Source organism: Vicugna pacos, chromosome 19 (genome assembly GCF_048564905.1).
Source record: "Vicugna pacos chromosome 19, VicPac4, whole genome shotgun sequence".
NCBI lineage: Eukaryota > Metazoa > Chordata > Mammalia > Artiodactyla > Camelidae > Vicugna > Vicugna pacos.
The window spans coordinates 38,528,863-38,553,577 of NC_133005.1; the positions used below are offsets into that span (position 1 = coordinate 38,528,863).

Consider the following 24,715-nt stretch of genomic DNA (forward strand, 5'->3'; position numbering starts at 1 on the left):
TTATTTCCAACTCTTTTTCATGTCTTTGAATATGTCTGTGTATGTATGCAATTACACAAACACACATCTACACACACACATCTGTATGTATGTACATGCACACACAATGTACATGCACACACATGTACATGCACACACATGTACAACATGCACACATGTATATGCGCACACACATGTGCATGCACGCAACACACACACATATATGCACACAAGTGTATTTTAGGTAAGTGGAGTCATTCTATATATATTGTTGTACATAACATATCTTGGAGACCTTTCCACTTCAGTGCCTATGAGGCAGAGGGCTCTGTTTTTTAAGGAAGGCATATGAAATCATGGTCTGGAAGTACTATAATTTATTTGATTTTTCCCCACTGTACTGATGAACATAAAGTTTGTTTCCAATTTCTGTCAGCCATCTTGAAGGAGTTGTCAAAATGTCTTTGAAAACCTAATTGTAGCCGCCATTCACTTAATTTGTTAAATGTTAAGTCTTTGTAGCAGGGAGGCTAACGTCATTCCATGTTAGAGTTTCTTACACACAGTAAACAGGTCCAAAAATATATGCTGCATTTCGGATCTTCATTATGCATTATGCACTTAATTAAAATTCACATTGTCAGTAAAAGGTAAGGACTATATTAGATTGCGGTTGTTGGCATCATGATTAATATACATATAAGCTTTAAAATCTGTTGTTACATTATGGTAGGTTTTCCAGAAAGAAACACGAAGCTTTAAAATGCATTTTAAATAAGACAGAAGGAGATCTGAACTCAGTGGAAGAAATCCAGCTTACTCCAGAGCAGATGATAGCTATATATAACAAAAAATGGAGCCAAAAGTCACACCTTAATTTGCGTGTTGTTTAAAGCAGGCAGGTTCTTCTCTTTCTTTCTGAGAATTAGAACTGTGCAAAACCAGAGGATGAAAAATGCCAGCTATTAAGTTCCAGGATAAAACCTGCGTGAAATTTTCTATTTTACAAAACCAAATAGCCGAGTTTTACCAACCCGCGGGTCAGTTTCTGGTGGGAGCACTTGCTTAGCTGCTTCCCTTCCTTCGTACAGTGACATTTTCCAACCTGAGAATCTCATTTTCCCTTTTTTTGGACTCTACAAAGTTTCCCTTTGTTCTGAGACTTATCTGTGGGCTTGATGTGAATTTTCCACTTTGTTTGGTGCGTTTCCACTTATAAGCCGTGTTTTTCTCACCTTCTCTGCTTCATGCTCAGTTTATTTCCCCTAAAGATCAAGAAAATGACTGTGAAAAGTTTGTTCACGTTTTGAGGTGGCCTCAATTCTACTTCTTTTCACTGGAATCTGCCACCCACCCTCCCTAGCTCTTGACTTCTTTGCTTTTTCCTTCCTGCTTCAGCGTTTGGCCACGGTGAATCTTAAAACCTTTCACTTTTTTGATTACTAATATTCCCTTTGTTCTTACAATTTTGTGTCTTCCTTTGCTCCTTTGTTCTTTGTTTTCGGTCTCTCTGACCTATTGCTTCTCTGTGATTGTCTTCCTACGCTGAGTGATTCTGAGGTGCATGTTAAACATCTGAGGCCCAGGGCGCTTGTCTTCTCCTAATATCTCCCTTTTTAAGGAATTGAGCCCAAAGGTTATCCAGGCCTATGTCACTGAGAATAACATGACATAGCCCAGCCTTTTGCAGTGCTAAGTGCGACGACTTGACCAATTTCTGGCCAAAGGGATGTAAGTAGAAGTGCTCTTTGCCACTATTTGGAGGCATTTTTGCCCAGAGAGGCCACTGGCTGTGTGCTTGCTGGAAGGAGGTTGTGTGGGCTGGTGGTAGAGGGACTCGCCTGGACCTAGACAATGGAAATCATGTGTTGACCTTGGTACATATGATAACCAGACACAGGTGAACCTGGGCATCTCAGTAAGGCCAAGAGATAACTGCCAACAACACCAAAGACCAGAAAATATTACCAGATACTAGTGGAAAGCAGAGTACGGTGGTAGACCAGACTCTGCTTCCTGATGTGATTATACGCCCAAATCTCTTAGTCCTTGGAGGCTGCCCAAGGGGGAAGGAAGGAGAGAGAGAGAGAGACAGAATGTGGGTGTATATGCAGAATCCTGAATTGATTGTGTTTATCCCCAAATGATGGCATTTTCCTGGAAGTGACTACATTTTCTGCTATTGGGTAGACTGGGGATTTGAGAAAAAAAATTTAAGAGTTATAAATTAAAAAAAAATTATATTTCTTGCACACTCAAATTTATGTTCTGTGAAAATCATATCCACTGTGGGAGTCTGGGCTCAAGTAGGCAACTGGGGATCATTGCTGAGTTTTAAGCACGGCTGTGACACTGTCAGATTTGTGTTTTCTTCCAAAGTCTTTTTTCTAAGAGGCTGTGGCCATGTGATGGTCACGGATCACTTTCATCCTCTCGTGGAGACTCTCGGCTGTCCTACATATGTCACTGCATTTTTGCAGAGTCAAATGGTCTTTCCTGAAATATTTTCTATTGTCATCATTTGTGATCTCCACTCTAGCCCTGTCTTTATATATTTTCTTCAAAATAGGCTCCCAGTCAATTTTTGGAGAGCATGTTTAGATGCTCTTGGTCAAATTTAAGAACTGCAACTGGCTCAGTCACTCAACTGATAAGGAAAACCGAAAAAATAGAGCATGACTTTCATTTGAGAAGTAAAATTTAAAAATATGTTGCCTTTTCATCCATCTTCTTTCAATTTTATTTGTTTGTAAAGTGATGGTATAAACATATTAAAGGACTTTTTAAAATAAGAAAAACCCCATTCACAATGACCTCCTTCAGGATTTTTGGTGAACAGGAAAAAATAAAAGAGCTGAGATGGAGAAAGCACATATAGGCTCAAGTTATGAAAAATCCAGGAACAGGGCTAGTTTCAGATAAGGCTGGAGCTGGAGGCTCTGCAAAGACCATCAGCATTTCTTCATTTCTCAGTTCTGTTTTCCAGTGTGCAGGCGTCATTCTTGAACAGGACAATCCTTGGAGTGGCAAGATGGCCATGAGCGGCAGTTTCCTTCACCTCAGCAGTCAGAGGTCTTCTTGTTCTTGATATTAAAAAAGAAAAAAATCCAAGGAAGTGATTCTCATTGGTCTGCTTGGGTCCATGCTCCTCTCTGAAAGAATGACCATGGCCAAAGCAATGAAATGACCTCTGGGGTCCAGGTCTGGGCATGTGCCTTATTTTGGACATGGGGGTGGGTTCACGCCAGGGACCCCATGGATTAAAGATGATGGAAGGGTAGTTCTCTGTCCTCTTCTCACCTCCAGAATTTGTTCCCAGAAGGTTAAATAAATGTTGAGTAGGGAAAATTAATAGAGAACCACCAAACTGATAATTGCATTCTCCAAATACAGTGAGTGCTTCCATTTTCTGTGTTTTTTGTGTCTATGTTCATAAACATTATACATTTATTTAGAATTTTAATGTAAGATAGATCAGGCATCAGCAAACTACAGCCCAAGGGCCAAATCTGGCCTGTCACCTGTTGTTGTAAATAAAGTTTTATTGGCACAGAGCCCTGCCCATTCACTCACATGTTGTCTACAGTTGTTTGATGCAACAGCAACACAGTTCAGTAGTTGTGACAGAGACCATGTGGTCTGTGAAGCCTGAAATATTTACTATCTGGCCCTTTACAAAAAGACTTGCCATCCCTGGTATATATTTGAATTGGAGTCCTGCTTTTTCTTCACTTAACAGTTTCTTGTGAATGATTCCATGTTTTTGGAATCTTCATAATGTTATAAATTTTGGCCACAGAAATACTTCCATTGGGCTAAGTGATTCTCCTTCACTCATGTGCCCCCAGGTAGAGAGCAACACTAAAGGTTTCCTTCAGGAATCCACTCTTTCCATGTGTGAGTAAAACGTAGAGGCTCCTTTTAGGTGCTTGCCCTGTGACCCCCTAAGCTTAATTCTATTGAAGCCTTCATCAAACTGTAGTTATGTTTTCCTTTTATAAAATATCTTGAATGTAGGAACAATGACTCTTTAAGTATCTTATTCTTAATATCTAGCACAATGAAAGGCATTCTTATTTACTACTTGTGAATTCACAACATCTGCTATTAGTAGTACAAATTGAATCACCCACTGCCTTAATTAAAACCTTCTGTGGTTCTCCCATTACTCTAAAGATAAGATAAAAAAAATTCTCAGCATGATGTATAGGTCCTGCATTGTCTGGTCTTAAATTTCTTTTGCCCTGGCTTTGTGTGTTCCAGCTGTGCTGGTCTAGTTTCCATGCCTCTGGTGCTTTATGCTTCTTCCTGTCTCAGGGCCTTTGCACATGCTGTCCAGATTATTACCTAAGACAGGCAGTGTGTAATTCTTCCTATTGCATTTGCATCACATTCCCCCTCTTCATGATTTCATTTAAAGATCTTCATACAAAGGAATTCACTCATCAAATATTTATGTATTACAATGTGCCAGGAACTGTTTTAGAGTCTGAGAGAACAAGACAACAGTAAATGAGACAAGTGCAGCTCTGACCTCATGGAGCTTCTATTCAATGGAGGCATCTGACAAGTATCCAACAATTATAACACAGAGAGACAGTGGAGGTGCAGGAAAAGAGAAAGCAATGTGGGGGCAGAGATGAGGGCACCTGACCAAGCTAGGGAGCCTAGAGAAGCCTCTTAAAAGATGTGATATCAAAGATGCCACAAGGATGCAGATTTGGCAAGTAAAGAGAGGGAGGGAAGTGTGCTTTCGGTGGAAGCAGCAGCATTTGCAAGTCCCAGAGACAGAAAGATCAGCATTGCCAAGAGGATTTCTGAATTTGTCAGGGATCCCAGGGATGGCAGGATCCCCCTGGAAGACAGGCGAGCCCCCTGGTCCTCTGTCTCAGATGGGAGGAGGCGGGTTGGCCTCCAGGTGTTCTCAGTGCCTCAAGAGCCCACTGTGGTTTCCTTTTGCTCTTCCTACTCTTTCCTGCTTTCACTACAATCCGATTGTTAGGTTATAGGCCAGGATTAGTGTTTGAATTAATATCACGCTGATTTCCTACAATGACTTAGATCAAGGATTGGCTAACTTTTTCTGTAAAAGGTCGGAGAGTAAATATTTTAAGCTTTGCAGGCTATTCCAGTCTCTGTCACAAATACTTAACTCTGCCATTAAAACAAAGCCCAGAACCATATGTAAATGAGTGGGTATAGCTGTGCTCCGTTAAAACTGTATTTAGAAACCCAGGTTTGGCCTGAGGGCCATAACTTGTTAACCTCTGACTTAGATGGTCAGCAACATCTTTATGTCTTGACTTACTATTTGGGAAAAAAAATCCAAAAAACTTTTATCACAGTGTTTTTCAAACTGTGCTCTGTAGTCCCCTGGGGTTTTGAGGGACTTGTGTGAGTCTGCAGAAGTGATGGGATGATGAGGGCCAGGGGGAGGGAGGCCAAACCCCAGGGCAGCGGGCATTTTCACGAACCTGACATTTTGAGATCCTGATCTGTGAAATCAGATCTTTATATGTGTGTGCATATAAATGCCTAAGTGTAGTGGTAAAGAAATGGTGAATTTCTTCCCCCACAGGAAAATTGTGTTTTTGTGAATAACCATTTATTATTTCTGTACGGATAAAGTCTCAAAGGAGTTGTCTTTTAGTCCAAAGAAGGAGGAAGATCAGAATTTATTTAGTCTGGACATGACTTCTGGTTGGTTTCAAGAGAAAATAATGGCTCTTGTAATGATTCAATTTGCTTTCTAGTCAAACCAACCTAGTGTAAGTTTCTGGGTGAGGGTCAAATTCTTGTTTTCTTTTCCAATGAAAGATGTTACTTGAATGATCTTCTTATGGGAGCCTTTATGATGTCCTACCCAGTAGCGCTGCTCCCCTGTTTGTGCCGGGATTAGGGGTAATATTTTTCTCTTTCCTTCTGGCTGCCTCCCACTTCTTTCAGCCCCTGATTCATGAACCCTTCCCTGACTCCACACTCTGATTTTGCGGCACTCTCTTATTATTGTCCTTTCACTTTTTCTCGAGTGTGCTTAGCAGTACTTGTCGTGTTCCAGCCGGGAGTATGAGAAGGATAAGCTGTTGTGTCCAGCTCCCCCACTGGAGAGTAAGCCCCACACGGGCAGGGACCTTGTCTGTTTGGTTCACCAGTGCACTGCTGATGCCGGACACAGGGGCAGTGGTCAGTAACAATGTGCCGAAAAAAATTAGCATTTGCGTCTTTTCACTGGCATGGAATCGTAGAGAAACCGCAGGGTATGAGTAACTTAAAGGAACAGTGATGTTGACTTCTGTGACCAGTAATAGGCAACTGACAAATAGTACTCAAAACCCAAGACCTTTATGGTTTGTTTATGTAGAAGATGTTGAGCTATTGGAATCCCGCTGAACATCACCACGCCCCTACCCCAACATATACACACAATGTCCTCCTGTAGGTCACTGGCTTATCATTCAAAGCAGGATTCTCTGCCTCAGGGCTCTCTCTGGACTGCGCCCCAGATGGCTACAGGGTTTAGCGGCTCATTAACGCTCTGAATTGGTTTCCTTCCCTTCCCTGTCCCCTCTGCCCGCCCCTACTGGTGCTTCTTGGGATCACCATCCATGTAAATTATTTGCATCCAAAAGCATACCTTAGGCTCTGCTTCTGGAGGAAACCAATATTAAAATATTTACATAACAAAGAGCCACGGGAGTGGACAGTACCGGGGCCAGTTAACTCAGAGGCTCAACAAAGCCATCAGGCACCCAGACTTTCCCCCACTTCCGCTCCCCCCTCTGCAGCGGGTGGCTTTTTACCTTCACGCACGTCTGTCATGACGACAAGACCGCCACTGCAGCTTCAGATCATGCGCCCTTACCTGGGCATCCGAAGTCGGAAGTGCCGGCGTAGGGGTGAGTGGAGGAGAGGCAGGTGAAAGGGTCTTTCCTCACCTGCGCGTCTTCCTGAAACCAGGAAGCCGTTTCCCAGAAGGCACCTCGCTGTGTCTCATTGGCCAAGACTGGGTCACATGACCCGCACTTGCCGCAGAGGAGGCTGGGAAGGTGAATCCGTGGTGGGACCCGGCGCGCGCAGCCACGGCGTTCGCGGTCGCGGGGTGCGGCTCTTCCTTTTGAGATGGTCTTGTAGCAACGGGCGGTAAGACCACTAATCTATTTGTCAGCTGAAGGAGGGAATACAAAACCAAATGTGCCTCTAGAAAGGAATTTTAATCTGTTCATGGCTGAAAAGTTTAAATTTTATAGCAAAAGTTTGAAATCTCTGTAAACGACAGAGATGAAAAGGTCGGCGTTTAAATCTGTTTCCTTAACAGATGGCTCCCAGAGTGAGCCGAGATCGGAATTCACTTTCTGGGCTCAGCTACTCTCCATAAAGCTGGTCGTGCGGTTTATGACATCAGCAGAGCCCCAGAGTGAATTACAGCTTATCCTTGTATTCACTGTGGTGCCATCTATTATGCTCCTGTGTGTAATGTTGATTAGGAAGGTGTCTTTGATAGCTCAGTGGAGGAAAAAGCGCTCGTGTTAGAGGGCTGAATTACAATAATGGTTAGAGACAAAGGTATATAAAGAGAGGTTGGACATTAACGGCCTTTTGCATTTTTGTGTGTCTGTGAAAAGGAAGAAAAAGATTAGATCAAGTTATTAAAAAAGTATGTACTCTATATTTATGAAAAGACTTTCCTGTCCCTCCCCCTAAATAATTCCTACTGGAGATCTATGTATCTCCTTAATAAAGTCCTGCTACTTACTTAATGCTGGGTGTTAACCCACATGTAACCACACACCCTTAAACCATCATTTTCGAGTCTTGAAGAAAGAGCTCTCTGTCATTTCTGGCACTGAAAGTCAAGGTCATAGGTCAAAGTTCATTACAACAAAACCAAAGGGATAGTCCAAATATATTTTATCCACTGGATTTTACTGGGTTAAATATTGCTTGAAACAGCCATTGGTTGTAGCTGGGAATTTGGGAATAATAAAATTCTAGAAATGATATTTGTATTAACATTATTTGACCTGGAAGAGTTAAGGAGATTTAAATAATTGTTGTAAAGACGAGCTTCTTCCATAAACTATACACAGTGCTTCTCAAATTTTGGGGTGTACTGGGTGCGTAGACTTTCGTCAACTTGCTGAATCAGAGTCTTGGAGGGTGGGGCAGGGAGACCTATATTTTTAACAAGCTTCTTGGGGAATTCTGCTATGTCATTCCAAAGTACTATGTTACTGCCATGGAGCTTCTTAAGTCCTCATAATACCCTGGATGCATTTACAATTGCTGTGCTAGGCCTTAGGGTTTAGACCTGTCCAGCATGGTATCCACTTGCCCCATGAGGTGATTTCAGTTTTAATTTATGTTAATTAAAATGAAATAAAATAACAAGTTTAGTTCCTCAGTTGCACTAGCCACAAAGTGCTCAATAACTATACGTAGCTTTGTAGCTGACATGTTAGACTGCAAAGATCTAGAACACTTTCATCATTGCAGAAAATTCTATTGGACAACAGTGGATTTGACAATAAACCAAATAGACACAATTTCTGCCCTAATGGAGAAAACAGATCCCCCCCCACCAATAAACTGACAAATCAAGAACTACAAATTCTGTTTTATGAAAGAAACAAAGGGCTGTGACCAGGACTGGTTATATGATTTGTGGGACCCAGTGAAAACTGAAAATGCAGGGCCTCTTGTTAAAAACATTAAGAATTTCAAACAGCTATAGCAGAGCATTAAACCAAGTATGGGGCCCTTCTGAGCAGAAGTTGTACAGCCTACCGGGCTGCAATAGATTAAAACCAAGTGGGCTAAGGATGTTCCAAATGCCCCTATGAGAAAGTGACAATCTGAGGTGGAAAAGATGAGAAAGAGCTAGAAATGCAAAGCATGCAAGAAACGAAGGTTTTGGGCAAAGAGAACAGCCTACTTTACGAAGGCCCCAAGGTGGGAAGGATGGAATATTCTAGAACCTGAAAACATTCCAGAATGGTTGAGGGAGGGAAGATCAGTAGGAATCAAAGTTGTGTCCTGGCAGCTGGTGGCTGTGCAGTCAGCCCCAAATCCCAGTATAAGCTCACTTGCACAGTTCAGTCTGCGGCCCCGTCTTTTGGTTTCCTTTGTGAGTCTGTGAGCACCCCTAACTAGTAAGGAGTCCTAACCAGGCAGAATGAAATTCTGCTTTTTATTTTTAAGATGAGGAGAGAGGCACAGGAAATTATTTGCTTTGATACACAATCTGGTGTGGTAGCAGGTTAAGGAAATCGGTGAGAACGTGCTGGGTTCTGAGCACAAACCCACGTATCGTAGCCCCTCCGGGATGGAGGGCTGGGCGGAAGATTCGTGACTCTCCCATGTGTCAGGGAGAAGCATTGCCTTGCATATGCTAATTCCTGAAAAGGTGTTTCATCAACAGAAATGCTGATTCTCTGGCTCTCTGATGCTATATTTAGAAATGACATTTACATTTCCGCAGATCAACAGCTCCGTTTGGATACAGTTCCAAGAGCTTTGCTGTGACAGGGAATATGCTGGCTTTTAGTTTTCCCTGTTCCTCTTTCTTCGCTGTTGGGAATTAGTGAGATTAGGAGGCACCTGTAATTTGGTGGATAAAAATAGCTGAAGATGATAAATTTGTACATTTTTAAAGAGGTCACAATGCAGTATCATGACTTTCAAAAGGGCTTGGGGGAAAATTTATCCTACGCTATAGTTTCTGTCTCATTCAAAAAATACCTTTATAGACTCTAGCTAAAGACTCCTCCAGCCCTCAAAATCCTTTCAATTTGTTTTATGTCGGGGTAGGGAGCTAATTTTGAACCTGAGTTTCTGATCTCTTAGGTGGCTTACTTATTGATAGTTCAAATTCAGAGAGCAATTTCTTTTATTCAGCAGTCAAACATTACTTCATTGAGGCTTTATGTCTGTGCTGCACTATGTGTGTTCTTATTATTTTGTGTCTGATGGCGTTCAAGTATTTTAAGTATCGCTTTTTGACATGTTTCCATCTTGGCAAAATAGTTCTCACAGCAATTGTTAACAAATGAGAGGGTCCAATCTCTTACTTCCTCGTCAAGGGGGTGGAAAAAATTGGAAAAGTAAAGATAACCACTGGTGCCCATTAATCTATGGGATTATTGATCTGCCTTTAATAGTAACATCCCATCTTTCAGCCTTCTGGAACCTGATAAAGGGACCCCCATAAAATTATGAGCATGTGTTACCATCAGAGGGCAGTGTGCACTCTCTCCAAGAGCCCATAAAAATTATGTTTCCCTGCCATAGCTAAAAGGATTTGTCTGGCAAAGGGCAAACCCATTAGGCATAAACATTCAGCATTTTTTGCTGTTGCCTGTCATAATGGAAACAATGATTTGAAGATTCTGATTAAACCTGCAAGATTTCCTATCTAGTGTATGTCTTCAAGCATATCCTTTTCAAAGTTAGTTCTTTTGATTTCCAGCTGTGGCACGGGGACAGGAGTTAGACTTGGGATGACTTTTTTAAGACTTTGGTTGGGAAAGCTTACTTTCATCTCAGTGTTGCAGCTCTCTTTGGAATACAGATGGTCAGTGAGTAATAGGTAGGTCTTTATCAAAACAATATCCAAAGTCAAAAAAAATTTTTTAAAGGGGAAAAAATGTTACAATTAGCTCCAAGATGTGCTGGAAAGTTCTCACCAAAACCTAGTGCAAACAAGAAGAATTAGCGAATGACTTTTTCACTCCTGGTTTTTCTGAGATGCATAAAAAAAGAAATCTCTGTATCTATGACCGCTGGTAGGCCAGCAAACAAAGGCCAGAGTACAAACCTGAGTATTTGCATTTAAAATATGGTCTACCCTGACTTTGTAGACTATCGGAATTTGATTCATCTGTGGGCGTAAAATCTTTGTGTTGGAGAGTGGACCTGGAATTGGGAAAATTACGATCATGTCAACGCACGAGCCAACATCAGCTCGTGGTTCAGGTGTGAGATTGTAAAGGAAAGGGTCTGGTACACTCGTCTTTCAAAAATTTCAGCAAATAAATTGTTTGCTTTACAACTCTGGGCGCAGTTGCATTGGGCAGCGTTGTTTTTCTGCTGACTGCGACAGATTGAGCGCTTCTGCCGGAATTTCTCTAGAGGGCAGTAAGGATTCGAGGCTCTTTCCGTATTTTTCTGAAATGACTGATCATCTTCGCGTAGCTGCAGCGGTTAGGGAGCTGCGGTTAGGGAGAGCAGCACATGCGCTAAAGAGAGAGCTGCCCAGCGCTCCAGAAAGGGGCCGCGGCTGCCTCCCGTTACCTCCTCCAAGATGGCATTTTGTGAGGATTTCCCCCTTTCCAAAAAGAAAGTCCTGGATTTAGTAACAGAGTATAACTATTGATGCAACATACAGGTATTAATGGTTGATGAAAGATTTAAAAATTAAATGGCTCTTGGGATGGTGCCTTGATGGCAGGGTGAAGCCAGGAGTGGTTGATTCAGGCAGAATGGCTGAGAAAGAGAAATTCATGTAACCTAGGGGACCAGGGGCAGTTTTGCTCGCAGTGGGCATTTAGAGACATTTCTGATCGTCACAGCTCGGGGGTGCTACTGGCATCTAGTGAGTGGAGGCCAGGGAGGCTGCTAAAGACCCTGCAGTGCACAGGACAGCACCCTCCCCCCCCCAACAAAGACTATTTGGCTCCAAATGTCAATAGCGTGGAGGTGGAGAAACCCTGATGTAAACAGTCAGATAGCCAGGAAGGAATTGTGAAAACAGGTGATAGGAAACTAAAAAAAGTTCTCCTTTACACTTTCGGTGTGTTAGACTCTGAAGATGAAAAGTCAGGAAGTCTGTGATATTCAGGACTGTTTTCCTTGTGCTTCCTAGTAAAAGCATTAAGTTCTGAGATGCAAGCAAATTTGAGCACAGTTGGCAAGAGGAGGTCTTCAGGTGGGTTTGCTGCGCGGTGGGAGAAGGCCCTTTTGTGTGCTGCTGTGAATTCGGGGCTGGCCTTCGCTGCAGTTCCCTAGATGCACGGCCTCCAGACGCTAATTTTTTTTTGTAAACTGCACGTTCAGCATAGGAATGCTGATGTGCCGGTGTAGAAACTTCCTCCCGGGAGGGTTCTCAAAGTGGGATCTTTTGGGAGCAGCAGACCGTGCTTGGGTGCTTCTGTGGCAACAGTTCTCAACCAGGAGTAATTGTGTTCCCCAGAGAAACACTTGACAATGTCTGGAGATGCTTTTTGTTTGTCCCTAGAGGGGATGGTGCTACTGGGGAAAGGCCAGGGATGCTTCTGAAGATCCTGCAACGCACACGGCAAACCTTTCTCCCCTAGTATGGAATTATCAGGCCTCAAATCGCACTAGTCCCGAGGTGGAGAAAGCTTGTTCTAAGGTATCTGGCTTTGCATAATACGTCATCATACGTTTTCCTTCCCTTCCTGCCCCTGAATCAAAAGTCTCACCATTAACAAAAATTTCTGATCCTCAAGCATTCCACAGATGATTGGCTCTTAGAGGCAAAGAGTGGGACATGCATGCACTGTGTTTGTAAGGTGGAGGCATGTATTGCCAGGCATTTAAAAGGACAACTCTGTGCCCAGAAGTAGGGATTTAGACAGAGAAAGCAGGTCGGGGACCTGCAGTCATCCTGGAAACTCAAATTAATTTTCTGAAGACCCAGGTACAGGGCCAGTCTTTGCAATAACTGGAAGGTGACGTGGTTTGACAGAAATATCCAGGAACTAGTGGACATGAGAACCTGTCAAGAAACAGGCAGGGAGAATAAAGACAACACGAGGGGGGGTGATGGCGAGAAGCTTGCTGTCTGGAGTTAGACTGAAGGGGGTTTGAATTGCAGCTCCACTATTCGCTACATCTGTAAAATGGGGTAGTAATACTCTTCAGTTTTAATTGAATAAGAGCTTTAAACTTAATAGTGTATTACAAAGCTTTGCAGAGTGCCTGACCCCTAGTGAGTGCTGAATACATGCTAACTACTTTCTTATTATTATTATGATCACTGTCAGCATGATTTTCAATATTCCAGAATCTTCGTTTGTGCAGAATAAAGATTGTATGTGTTCAAAAGCATTGTTATCGTGAGAAACTTCTAATTTGTTTATTTTTTTGAAATCTGAGAAACTAGAATTTTAATTGTACTTTTTTTTGGTATCTCTTTCATATAGTATTTCTCATATTTTGAAATTTTGTCTGCATCATGGGAACATTTAAAACCATTAGGCAAAATATAATTGTGTTACTTGCTTATTCACATAGAAGGAGATACATCTCTTTTTTGCTGTTTGGGTTAAAGTAATCAGGGTGTAAATAAATGATTTAAATAAATGATGTAACAAGGTGAAAAATTTTCCTGGCAGGGAGTACTAGAATTTCCCTAAGCCATGAAAATTGTCTTTGTTTGGGAAAATAATTTGAGATGTCGCTGGAGCAGAAGTTTAGACCCTGAAACTTTTAAAGTTGTTGACAAATGAGGTTCAGAGGAAAGGACAAAAGTTCTCTGCACAAAACAAAGAAGAGGATTTGTTTGCTTGGCTCAGGAAGGTAGAGTAGAGATGAGAGACTGCGGGGAGGAGCGTGAAAGGGGGTCAGTGTAGGGATAGACATGTGATCCAGGCCTCGTCAATCAGAGGAGGCATCTCTTAGCTCCAGAGAACATCTCTGTGATGACGTACAGAGCCAATCATCGTGGCTCCTAGGATATTTACTGGAGCAAATGGAGCAAACGGGAGCACAACGTTCCCTTTCTCTGCAGTAAGGATGTCAGTTTGGGGCTCCAGCAGCTGTTTTTTTTACCATGAAGCTCAAGCTTGATTTAGAATGGAGCTAGCTCAGGGAGAAGTGGAACTCAGAGCAGGGGAAAAACTGATGATGTTGGTTGAAGCCGCGAATCCAGCTGTCCATTTTCTTTTGTGCTTAAACCAGTTCGGGTTGATGTTTCTGTCATTTGAAACCATACGAGTGCATGCGAATACAAGAAGGCCTCCAGCTAATACATGACGTTGGTAAGAACACCACAACTGATGTGGCAAGGGAGGCTGCTTCCATTTGAACCAGATAATAGGGAGCTAAGTCTCATCTAGTTAAGACTGAATTCCTAGGTCAACACACATGACTGGTGTTTAGGACAGAAATTCTATATGCTGTGGAACAGCTGTGTGACAAGGCAGAGGGAATGTCCCCACAGGCACACATGTGGAGTGTTTCTGTCCTTCGAAGAGCCACACTGGGTTTTCCCAGCTCAAGATGTATCAAGGTAGGGGCTAGCCCCACATTCTTTCACTCAGCCGCTCTGCAAACATTTATACCAAGGACCTCTCATGAATAAAGTGAGGGTCTGCTAAGGTTTGGAGGCAGACAGGAACTTTGTCCACAAGAAGGCTGCAGATGGGTGGGCTGTCCCAGATGTGTCCATGTGACAAACAAGACACTCTGCTTTTATTAGTTCTCCCTCTTAAATCACATGTCTGCGCATGTCACAAAACCGAGAATAAACACCAGAGTCCATACAAAGGTTGTCAGCCTTTACCTGCGAGGGGCTGGAGAATAAATATTTTCCACTGTCGGGGCTACATGGCCTCGGTTGCTGCTCCCCACCTCTGCCGTTGCAGTTTGAAAGCGGCCATGGACAATTTGGAAACAAATGGGCATGATCGTGTTCCAACTACACTTCACTTGTGGATAGTGAAATGTGACTTTCATATAATTTTCATATAATAAAATATTCTTTTTTGATTTTTTTCACCAACCTTTAAAAGAAAGTAAAAACCATTGTGAGCTGCTGGGCCACATGAGAACAGACGGTGGGCTGGATTTGACCTGCCCACCCCTAACCTAGAACGTGACAAAGGAGGGAAACCATGCCCTCCCGCCTCACCAAAATCCCATAAATTCCCACTTTTCTATTTTTAAGATGAAAGACACCTCCCTGGAGATTTGAGGACTTGGTTTGATGAACACAATACCTGACTTCTTGGCCATACCACCTGTGTTGGTACTACTTGGCCCTGACATTTGAAAGCAGCACCAGACAGTATGTAAATGAATGGACACAGCTGTGTTCTAATAAAACTTTATTTATAAAAGCAGGCTGATGTATCCCGTTGGTCCTAATTTGCTGGCTCCTGCCCTACATGATCTAAATGGGCCCATCTCCCCTTTTCTGATGTCATCTTCTACCTCTTACTTTTTCTTTCAATTTGGTCTGTGCTTACAGGACTTCCTCTGCTCCCTGGGCATGCCAAGCCGGCTCCTACCTTGGGGATTTGGAACTTGCTGTTTCATCAGCTTGAAATGCTCTTCCCCAGGCGTCCTCATGGCTCACCCTGCCCTGCATTAAGGTTCAACTGTTACTGCTCAGGGATGTTTTCTTTGACTGTCCTGTACGATAGGAAGACCCTTTGTCCTGATACGCTCCATTCCCTTAGCAAGCTTTATTATTTTTCACAGCATTTCTTGCTGTATGTATTAATTGCCTGTCTCTCCTCTAGGATTCCACAAGGGAAGGGATTTAGGTTTTTTCCCACTACTGTCTTATCCTTAGTGTTTAGAAAAGAAACTGTGTGTAGTAGATGTTATGTAATTGTTTTTGAATACACAGATAAAAATATTTACAGCTTGGCTCTTTGGAATCAGATTTCCATCTCTTGTCTGAACCCATGAAGGAGATTTAAGGTTTCTTTTACTTAAAATTTCCAGCTGTTTGGTCTTCCTGCTCATGGAGACAGTGGAATGTTCTGTAGTAACACTAATAATACAAATAGAATATAAGTCACAAATGTAATTTAAAATTTCCTAGCAGTCACAATGAGTAAAAAGGAAAAAGTGAAATTAATTTTAATAATGCATTTTATTTGCCTAATATATCCAAAATATAATATTAATATATATAATCAATATAAAGAAGTTACTAAGGGGATATTACACATGTTTTGGGTTCTAAGCTTTCAAAATTCAATGTGTGTTCTATACTTATGGTGCTTCTCAGATGGGATAAGTCACATGTTAAGTCTTCACTTACCATATTGGTTAGTGGCTACTGTTTTGGACAGCATAGGCCAATAGAATTTGGGTTCAGGACAGGCGGCAGAGTAGTGCCCTGGTGAGTCATAAGCAGTTCTTCAGTAGCAGAGAAATACCTGACTTTGGCCAACCTTCATTGTGTTGTAGTCCACCAAAGTTTTGGGATAAAACTTCACTGTCAAAATTTATTGGTGCTCAGGGGAAAATCAGGCTTTCTGTGGCATAATGCAACTCCATAAATTAAAACGAATGCTTTTAAAAAATTATGATGTTACATCATGCTTTGATGTAATGTAATGTGACAGGTTGTAATTTTTGTAAGATTTCCTCAACGTAAAGCAGGAAGTGAATCTGAGAAGGTTTTTCATTGTCCAGGACTTCAGCGTCTGGGCCACGTCTTGGTGGGCCACGCTAGTACGCCGCCGCTCAGGTGCTGGGGGAGCAGATTCCAGCTGAGCCCTTAGTCTTGCTTGGTGTGGCCCTTGTATGGTCCATTTGGATTCTAGATTCATTCTAAGAATCTCCCAGGGGTTAAGAGGGAAATGAAGAGGTCTTTGTAAAAAATGCATTCTAGAGGGCTGTGTGATTTTGGAACTGGAGTCCCCATTGCTTCATATGGCATGACTGGCAAATAAATTTCATCTCAAATGCAAGCTGGGATTGGTTTTAATAGTTGTCTGGGGTCCTGTGTTAAGAAAACTTCTGAGGATTCCTCTGGACTCAGATGAGAGAGTACCTTATTCAACCAGCAACATTTGCCATGGGCATGGAGAAGGATAGTTGCAATTTATATGCTATGTATTTGACCTTCCTGACCTGAGGCATCTATTTCTTGCTCCTGGGATGGGCACGTAACAGGATTTTCTTTTTCTAGGGTAAGAACACTGCTAAAGTCGGGATGAAGTTCCGACAATTGGGCTGATCTAGAGGCCAGCTTATTTGAAGCAGCCGGTTGGCTAGAATGCTAGAACTGTGGTCAGTGCCTTGCTGAGCTTGTGTGGGAGACAATCCCCAGTGCTAAGTTTTGAAGTTGAGACTGGGATGAGCACAAATCCAGAAGGCAGGAGGAATAAGAGGAGAATGGAATATGTTATATAAAATAATTGAAGTAAGCAATTCTAACTGGGGAAGGAGCGCTTGCAGGGCAATGGGTTTCATCTCATGGTCATCCAAAGTGCTTAGTAGAGTCTGCCTGGAGCTCTGTGTAAGAGGGATGCTGAGGCTGTGCCAGGCTTTAGGGAGAGAAAGACTCATGATTGATTAGTAATGTCTGTCATGGATGTAGACGGTATGCAAGCCAGCACACAGGCTACATATTTACAATCTCTGATCTAGTGGCATCGTGTGCTGGCATTCAGAGAGTCATGACTGATTGTTAATGTCTGTTGTGAGTATAGGAGTTATTATGCAAGACAGAACACATGTTATATATTGGCAATGACTGATTTAGATGCCTGGTGTTGTGATGCCATAAATACATTCCCTGGTTGTCTTGGACAGGTATGTGTTTTGTTTTCTCTTTTTACATTTACATTATTTGTCCATTTGACAGATGCCTGTTTAATTGTCTAGGTCCGTGTTGGGGCTAAGCTATACTCATTCAGTATTAAAATGAGACTCCCCAAAACACAAGGCAGTAAGTGCCATCAAATAGGTGGAGGAATAGGGTCAGGAGTTTAAGAATGGCTTCACGAAGGAGGTGGCATTTGAATGGAGTGCTGAAGACCGGGCAGATTTTCAGCATGTGGGAAATGAGAGGAAGAGCACGTGGGAGGAGGAGGCAGTGCGGGCAGAGAGGCGGTGTTAGCAAAGAATGAGTGAGGGTGGGAAACAGCGCGTAGGTGAATTTTGCACGAGTAAGTGCTGCATAGAGAGAGCCGAGACAGAGAAGATGGGGAAGTTGAACGGGGTGGGTTCTGGGGGGCCTCAAACGCCAAACTAAAGCACTGAGACTTAACAAACTGACCATGTTGAATGATACGGAATATTCAATAGCTTCTATTGTGTAGATTGAAGAGGTACCACGTGGGTGCCTCTACCACCCCGCATTCCACCATCATGGCTTGTCTTCAGGGCCTAAAATAATTTGTGATTTTCAAGAGCCTGCAAAATGATATTGATTACAGAATGTTCCCCATCCTCGCAGTGTTCCTTGTCTGCCACAGAAAACTGGCTCAGCTCGCTTCTGTCTCTTCCCCTTTTCTGCCCTTAAAAGAGAATCTTATGTCCCTCGGTTCTTTGCAGTGGAGAATAAATAGGAAAAAAAGGAGCAGAACAAGAATAGGTGTTTGGCGAACTGAGCTGGAGGATGGTTTCAGAGTGGTTTGAGGTGAGAAGTGGGGTTGTGAGAGGCAGGAAAAATATTTAAAGGGTTATTTCTTGCAGTCAAATATAAATAAAGGACTGACGTAATTCTGAAATCACTTTTGCTCGCATGCAGTAGGTTCATTTCACTGTGACACAGACCAGAGACCACACAGGATGGGTCCTAGGTCAGGACTTTGGAAGTGGTACCCACAGAGGTCACCATGGGTCACACTTCAGATCCTCAACAACCACTAGGAAGATTCTCATCCTATATGCAAATTTGGTTCTAAAGTCATCCTCAAAGGGGAAATTTTCGTAGAGTCAAAACTATCCCCTGGAAAAATCCCCAAACGAATTGTAACATAAAAATGCAGCATCTTTCGTTAAGTCCAAGCCAGCCAGGCTTTCCTCCAGTGTTGGTACTGATCACAGCATCTTTGGTAGAACTGCAGATGAAAGAGCTGGCTTGCGTGCAGGGGCACAGAGTCTCTGCTCAGCAAGGTAGGATCTCATATGTGGGAGGGCATGGTGGTGAATGACAGAACAGGGCTCAGACTTCCACCTCACTCTCACACCTGTGCTGGGCGCACGCTCCCCCAGGAACACGGGGAGTGGGCTCAGCAGCCTGCGTGGTTTTCTTCCTTTCTACCTCTCTCCCTCTCGGCCCAGCACATATTGTAGGTTTGGCAGAAGGATGTAACTCCGTGGCTTGGTATTATTATGAACACCCAGGATGGCTTCACAGCCCTGAGACATGGACGAGGAGTCAGGAAACCCCACCGTGGGCTGCTGCAGCCCATCCAGTGAGCACCGCGAATGTGATTTTGGTGGTTGGGGTGAAAAGTTAATCAGAGTTTAAACGTATTCGTTTCTTCTGGTGCTGGTTCCTAACTTCTCAATAAATACAAGCCCTGGGACGCAGACAGCACGATAGATGCAGAGGCGTCACATGTGTGTGCCCTCCCTCTGGAAGCCAGCTAATAATTTCTCATTAGCCTGAACAAGTGAAAAAGATCTCTGTTCCACCCAGAAGCCTTTTGAATAGGATGATGGCGGCTGCTCCTCCCCGCCCGGACCGAGGCTGGAGACCACACCTGGGGCCTTCCTGCTCCAGCCCAGGGAGGTGACATTCTGGAAGGTGACTGTGCACGACCATGGAGAAAGGAGGAACCCGTCTGCCCTCAGAACATCAGAGAGGAGTGGAGGAAGCGTGCTCTTCACAGCTAAAGCCATCAAGGTGACGGCCTCATTGTTTTCCTGCCAAAAGGGATGTGACCAGCTGGGAGGTATCCGGCAAGTTTTTCCTACATTCTACCTTCTTCTGTTCTCTCATTTCACTCCAGCCTTTTCCCTTCCCTTTCTGAGTTCCTGTCTATCTTGCTTTTTCCTTCCGAGCTGCCTTTGTGTAGCTGCCAAAGGAAGGCTTGTGCTTTCGGTGGGAGGAGAGGGTTATCTCCTGCCTTCAGCACCAGCACTTGCTCGGCGAATTCCCTGACACTGGGGGCTATTAGAGGCATGTGACAAGCATCTCCCCGCAGTTGGAGGCTGCCGCCACACGGCTCTTCATCAGGCTACGTCACAAGGCCTGCCGGAGCCCCACGTGATCAGTGAGCAGCAGGAGTCCTTGGAGGCTGGCTTGTTTGAGAGTGTGGAGAGCTGGGAAAAATCAGCCTCCTGACCATGACCTCCATAGTCAGAGAGGGCAGAAAATTCTTTTTCTTCTTAGGGGTCCTGACTTCTTTAGGTTTCAATAGTTTGTATATTGGCTAGGCTGGAACATTTTTAGACTTTTTTTGCAAATTCTGTCAGTGGTCTAATTTTTTGCACCCTCGGACTTAGGGACTTATACCCAGTGGTGATATTAAAACTACTAACCTGTAGGCACCAGCCAATCATAAGAGAAGCCCATGCAATCAGAACAAGTGCTGGAAGTGAACAATTGGCATTGCTTTGCCAGGGTGTACCTGCTGAATGTGGTCCTAAATGTACCCCCTGCTGCTGACCTCCGTGTGTGCCATTTCATCACTCAGCCGTCTGAGACAGGGACTAGTGGAGTCCATCACCTGCGCTTTCAACATTCATCAGTTAAAATTATACAAAGCCAAGGAGAACAGGAGAAAAGCAATCTAAATAAAGACATTCACCAGTCTACTTAACACTCAACGCTCCAAACAGTGTAAGATGGGAAATGAGAATTAGCTTTTCCTTCCTTTGGTCTCAGATCCTGCCTTTCACTCAGAGAGTGGGCAGCACACCCTGTTTGCTATGGTTCTAGCATTTAAAGAGGCATATTGGTCCTATAGCATGGCCTTTAAATGTTAGGGAGCATAGGGTGGGCCAGAAAGGCAATCGTCTGTTTCAGTTCTGTAGAAAAAGGGTCTGCGTTGAGTTTGCTGGGAGACAGTGTAGACATGACATTCTTTTAAGGATAATTTGAACCATTTGTAATTTGCACTTTTTGTGCTGTCTCTAGAACCCGACTCCCGCTGCCACTTGACAGTTTGCATCTTATACTTGGCTCGGAAAATCAAAGTCAACCTGAAACCATTCAAAAGGATTCTCTTCTTAAGGTCACTAATTATTTCTTGGGGTTTCTAGACCCAACCATCCCCACATTTCATCATTCTACTTCTTCCCATGATAATAAACCAAGATAATCCCAAGTTTCTGATGGTTTCTAGGACTGTGTCCCTAGAGTAGAAATAAGATGGATTGTGTGTTCATCTGGATCATCCATTTCACATCTCCCAAAGGGATCTCAGTCCCTCAACAAACCCAGAATTACACAGGGGTTTCAGTTAGACGTTCATCCAGATAAACTGTATCGCAAACCAGGAAGGAGAATTTTAGATTTAGTTACAGAACAAGGGCTCTTGCAGAGGTAGATGTTCCATCTTTTATTTATTCATGTTCTGGCTTGAATATTTTGGGCAAATTTGATTTTAAACCTAGTACTTCATCTAAAGTTTTGATCCCTAAGTAGATTTCCAGCAGAATGTGTTCAGTAACAAAATCATGTGTACGATCTGTTGGCTGAACAAATCTGGGCTTTTCAGAATTAAAGCATCCATTTATGATTTAGCTACTTTAAATCATAAGAAATGGAATAGAATTCCTTTTTTTTTGACTCCCAAGTGGATTTCATAGCAAAAAAAGTAGTAGTAAATACAAAAAGACAGGGAGAAAATTTAGTTTCTCTGTCCTAAGTGCTGTACTAGTCACCAGCATTCAATAAGTCTTGTTGATTTGATTTGAATTGAAAAGAAAAATGAATAGTTGGCGTTTCTTTTATTGATGACTACCGCGAAGACCAAAATGAAATTTCTGATGAAGCTGAATAAAGGTCAAGCTTTAAAAGACAATTGTGTATATATTTTGAAGGAATGAGCCCTGCAATGTTCCAAATGTGATACAAGTAAGACACATTTATAGCATCGAAATTGTCTTTATTCTCTTTAACAATAACAAATACTTAAATACGTACTAGAATAAAATGTGATTCCAGGTGGAATTTAGGCATTTCTTTTCTCAGAAAGCTGAAGTCATCTGGACTAATATTTCTGTGTTTCCGATTGTGATAGTTCCTATTCACGAAGAACTACAGAATAGTTAAAGTGACTAGTTCGAAGAATAACTTTGAAATCTACACATTTATGCATTGGTTTTCCTTAGAAATGAATGATCGTTAAGAACCTTTCTTTAAACACACACACACGCACACATATTCACTTCATATTCACAAAACTTAACTGTACTTCCTGATGAGTGGGATCTAGGAGTCAGTTGCCTTTTCGCTCACGTGAATCGCGGACCTGTGCTTGTACGTGTTGGTCAGGGATGGTCCTTTGTATTGGAAAATGTTCATTCTAAAGAGGACAGTAAGCAACAGCCTCCATCTCTTCTCTGACATTGGTTTCTTCCTTTCGTTTCTGGAGAAAGGATGCCCTGGTAGGATTTGTCTACCAAGGGATGGGTCCGTGGGGCCTCCTGGAGGTCCTTGCGCACATTCTCACTCACTCCTCCTCTGCTCACCCCGGAGTCCTCCCACCCCCTTACATCTATCTTTCCGCCTTTGCTCATGCCACTTCTCTTTTTGGAATACATTTCTGCACTCTCTTTCTGGCTAGATCCTATTTGAACTTCAAGATGCAGCATAAGGAACCAGTGATGAGGTGCTCCCCCTTGGCATTCTCATCACCCTCTGGAAATATTTTGGTGGTAACATGTTGGTAATTATTATCCTACCAGAGCATCTCCTCACCTAATCTGTGTTCATTTGAAGAGCAGGGAATTTGTCTCTTATCTCATTCTCCCCAGCATCCAGCAGAGTCTAGAACATGGTGAGGCTCAATTAGATGTTCTAGTTAGTGTAGTAAATTATCTTTCAAATCCTTCCATTTTTAAAAATTAGGAGACAGTGTCCAGAGGTAGGCACATCAGTACGCTGTGGGGGGACTGAGCTGTGCGTGTTTTGCCAACAGTTTAGCGCTTTGTTCCATTGTTTTGGTTTATTTTCCATAATAATATTTATTTAATTTCTTTTGAATATCAAATAAAATTTTGGAGGACATATGAGGTTTTTTTTTGTTGTTGTTGTTAAAGGGAAGGGTCCCATGTTTTAAATACAAGAAGATATTTGGAAGTACTCCTTTTAATCATAATAATTGTCAACTTTTGTTGAGCACAGACTGTGGCTCAGACAACCTTGCCAGAATAGACTCCTGCTAGGACGGCCAAAATGTCACTCTTTACATCTGACTTGGATACGTTCATTTGGCTGGAGGAGGTCACATGCCTGCATCCTAGCCGCAAAGGAGGCTTGGAATGTAACTAAATGAATTTTAGTCTTTGTAGTTGTAGGTGGTCACTACGTCTCATCAAGACTCATTAGTAGGAATTCACCCATGTATATAAAAGAGGGCTCTTGTTTGGGACAGGCAAGGAAGCATGGCAGATGGTCACTATGTCTTACAAGCTGTGGCAGGTGCTCTCAAAGTCTCACCCCTATGCCTTCTCCACTCCATTAGACACTGGCCCAAATTCCAACACTCAGGGCCTGTATTTCTTTCCCGAAGGACCTTTGCTTGTTTCTGGTGCCTGTTGTACACCAGATACCATAGTGGCTGGGAGAACTGATCTCCAAGTATCAACATGGTAACTGCACTGATAACAGATCCTGGGCTGGCTGCCTCCGCTTTCCTGCCTCCTGTCCTTGTTGCCCTACTGGTCTTTCCTGGGATCATCCACAGAATGAACTGCTGGCTCCTACTCATCTGGGAACCAGTCACAGCCAGGGAACGGGAACGCCCTGGACTGGGGCAGCCAGGGTCTGCGTGCACCTCTGTAACCTGCGCTTAAAACATGGACACCACAGATGGTGGGGGTCTTGTTTTCCAAAGTAAATCTTGAGGATCATTTACCAAAATAACAAAGGGTAGATTCTGAGCAGAACAAAGGAAGAACAATTCACTAATAATATGTTTGTATAGCAGAATAGACAACTCCATTTGGAATAAAAACAATAACAAATACTTGAAGACGTAGTAAGAAAAGGAGAGCGCAGGGGATCAGAACCAGCTTTGGTGTAAATTTAAATCTCCCACAAATTCCTTAAAACAGCTTTGGGAGGAAAACCAAAGGACAAGTAGAAGATTCCAGAAAAAAAAAAAAGGAAAAGAAATGGCCAGAAAGTTAGGAGAACTTGTCAAGTTTGGAGTCAGAGAAGCCAGAGCAGGGAAGAACTACAAAAAAGGACGAGAGTCAGATGGGGCGTTAACTTGGGCAGTAGTGGGTCGTGGGGAGCGGGATGGGCGGGGTGCTGGCTTAACAAAGTGGCTGCACGTCTGAAGCGAATGCAGTTGTGTTTTCCCAATTCAGCTCTTGCACGTTTCTCCCGCTCTGAGTCATCTAGACCTAAGTTCAAGTTTTTGCCAGCCACTCTTCTTTAAAACAGGAATTGCTAAGACCAATAAAACTCTTAAATTAACAGCTGTGAACTGACAGGAAATTATTGAAATGTGCTTAACTCTTGATGCTCACAACTAAGAATTTTTAAAATGCTTAAACCATTTCATCATAATTTTACTTCTTCTCAAACAAAGTATTTTGAGATAACTTTTATGGAAGATGCCATATGAAAATAAATTGGTTTGAAATGGCAGAGGCTTTAAAAGATTATAATAGATTGATAAAGTGGGTCACCTCCTTACATGTTTGGCGTGGTGCCCAGAAAAAGAAAGTAAAAAAGTAAGAACGAGACAGAAGTTGGGAAAGCGCAGGAAGACTTTAATGCTGAGAAAAGCAACCCCGTTAATATTCAATGAGAATAGTGAACTTTCAACTTCCAAAGAGTGACCTTTTCCCCCGTGCTCAAAATACATTCTGGTGGAAAAGACTCCAAGAACTTTAAGGT

The 24,715-nt window shown here is 42.8% G+C and overlaps 1 protein-coding gene and 1 long non-coding RNA gene across 15 annotated transcripts in view; one reads left to right on the plus strand and one right to left on the minus strand.

Moving 5' to 3' along the window:
• Positions 1 to 339: 339 nt before the first annotated feature.
• LOC140687463 (uncharacterized) lies at positions 340 to 7,306 on the minus strand. 2 transcript variants are annotated; one of them, XR_012061829.1, is made up of 2 exons: positions 6,842 to 7,306; positions 340 to 1,244 (listed from the first exon to the last, which is right to left on the minus strand). It is a non-coding gene; the product is annotated as an uncharacterized lncRNA (long non-coding RNA). The 2 variants fall into 2 exon arrangements; XR_012061828.1 differs by having other exon boundaries at positions 6,780 to 7,306.
• TSHZ2 (teashirt zinc finger homeobox 2) overlaps positions 6,961 to 24,715 on the plus strand; it is a 911,650-nt gene continuing 893,895 nt past the window's right edge. For 10 of the 13 annotated variants that reach the window (XM_072944417.1, XM_072944418.1, XM_072944414.1 and 7 more), the window contains exon 1: positions 6,962 to 7,119. The gene's annotated coding sequence lies outside the window, so the exon portion shown is untranslated. Of the gene's footprint in view, positions 7,120 to 24,715 lie in introns of all 13 variants that reach the window. The other 3 variants (XM_031687684.2, XM_031687688.2, XM_031687685.2) reach the window with 1 other exon arrangement.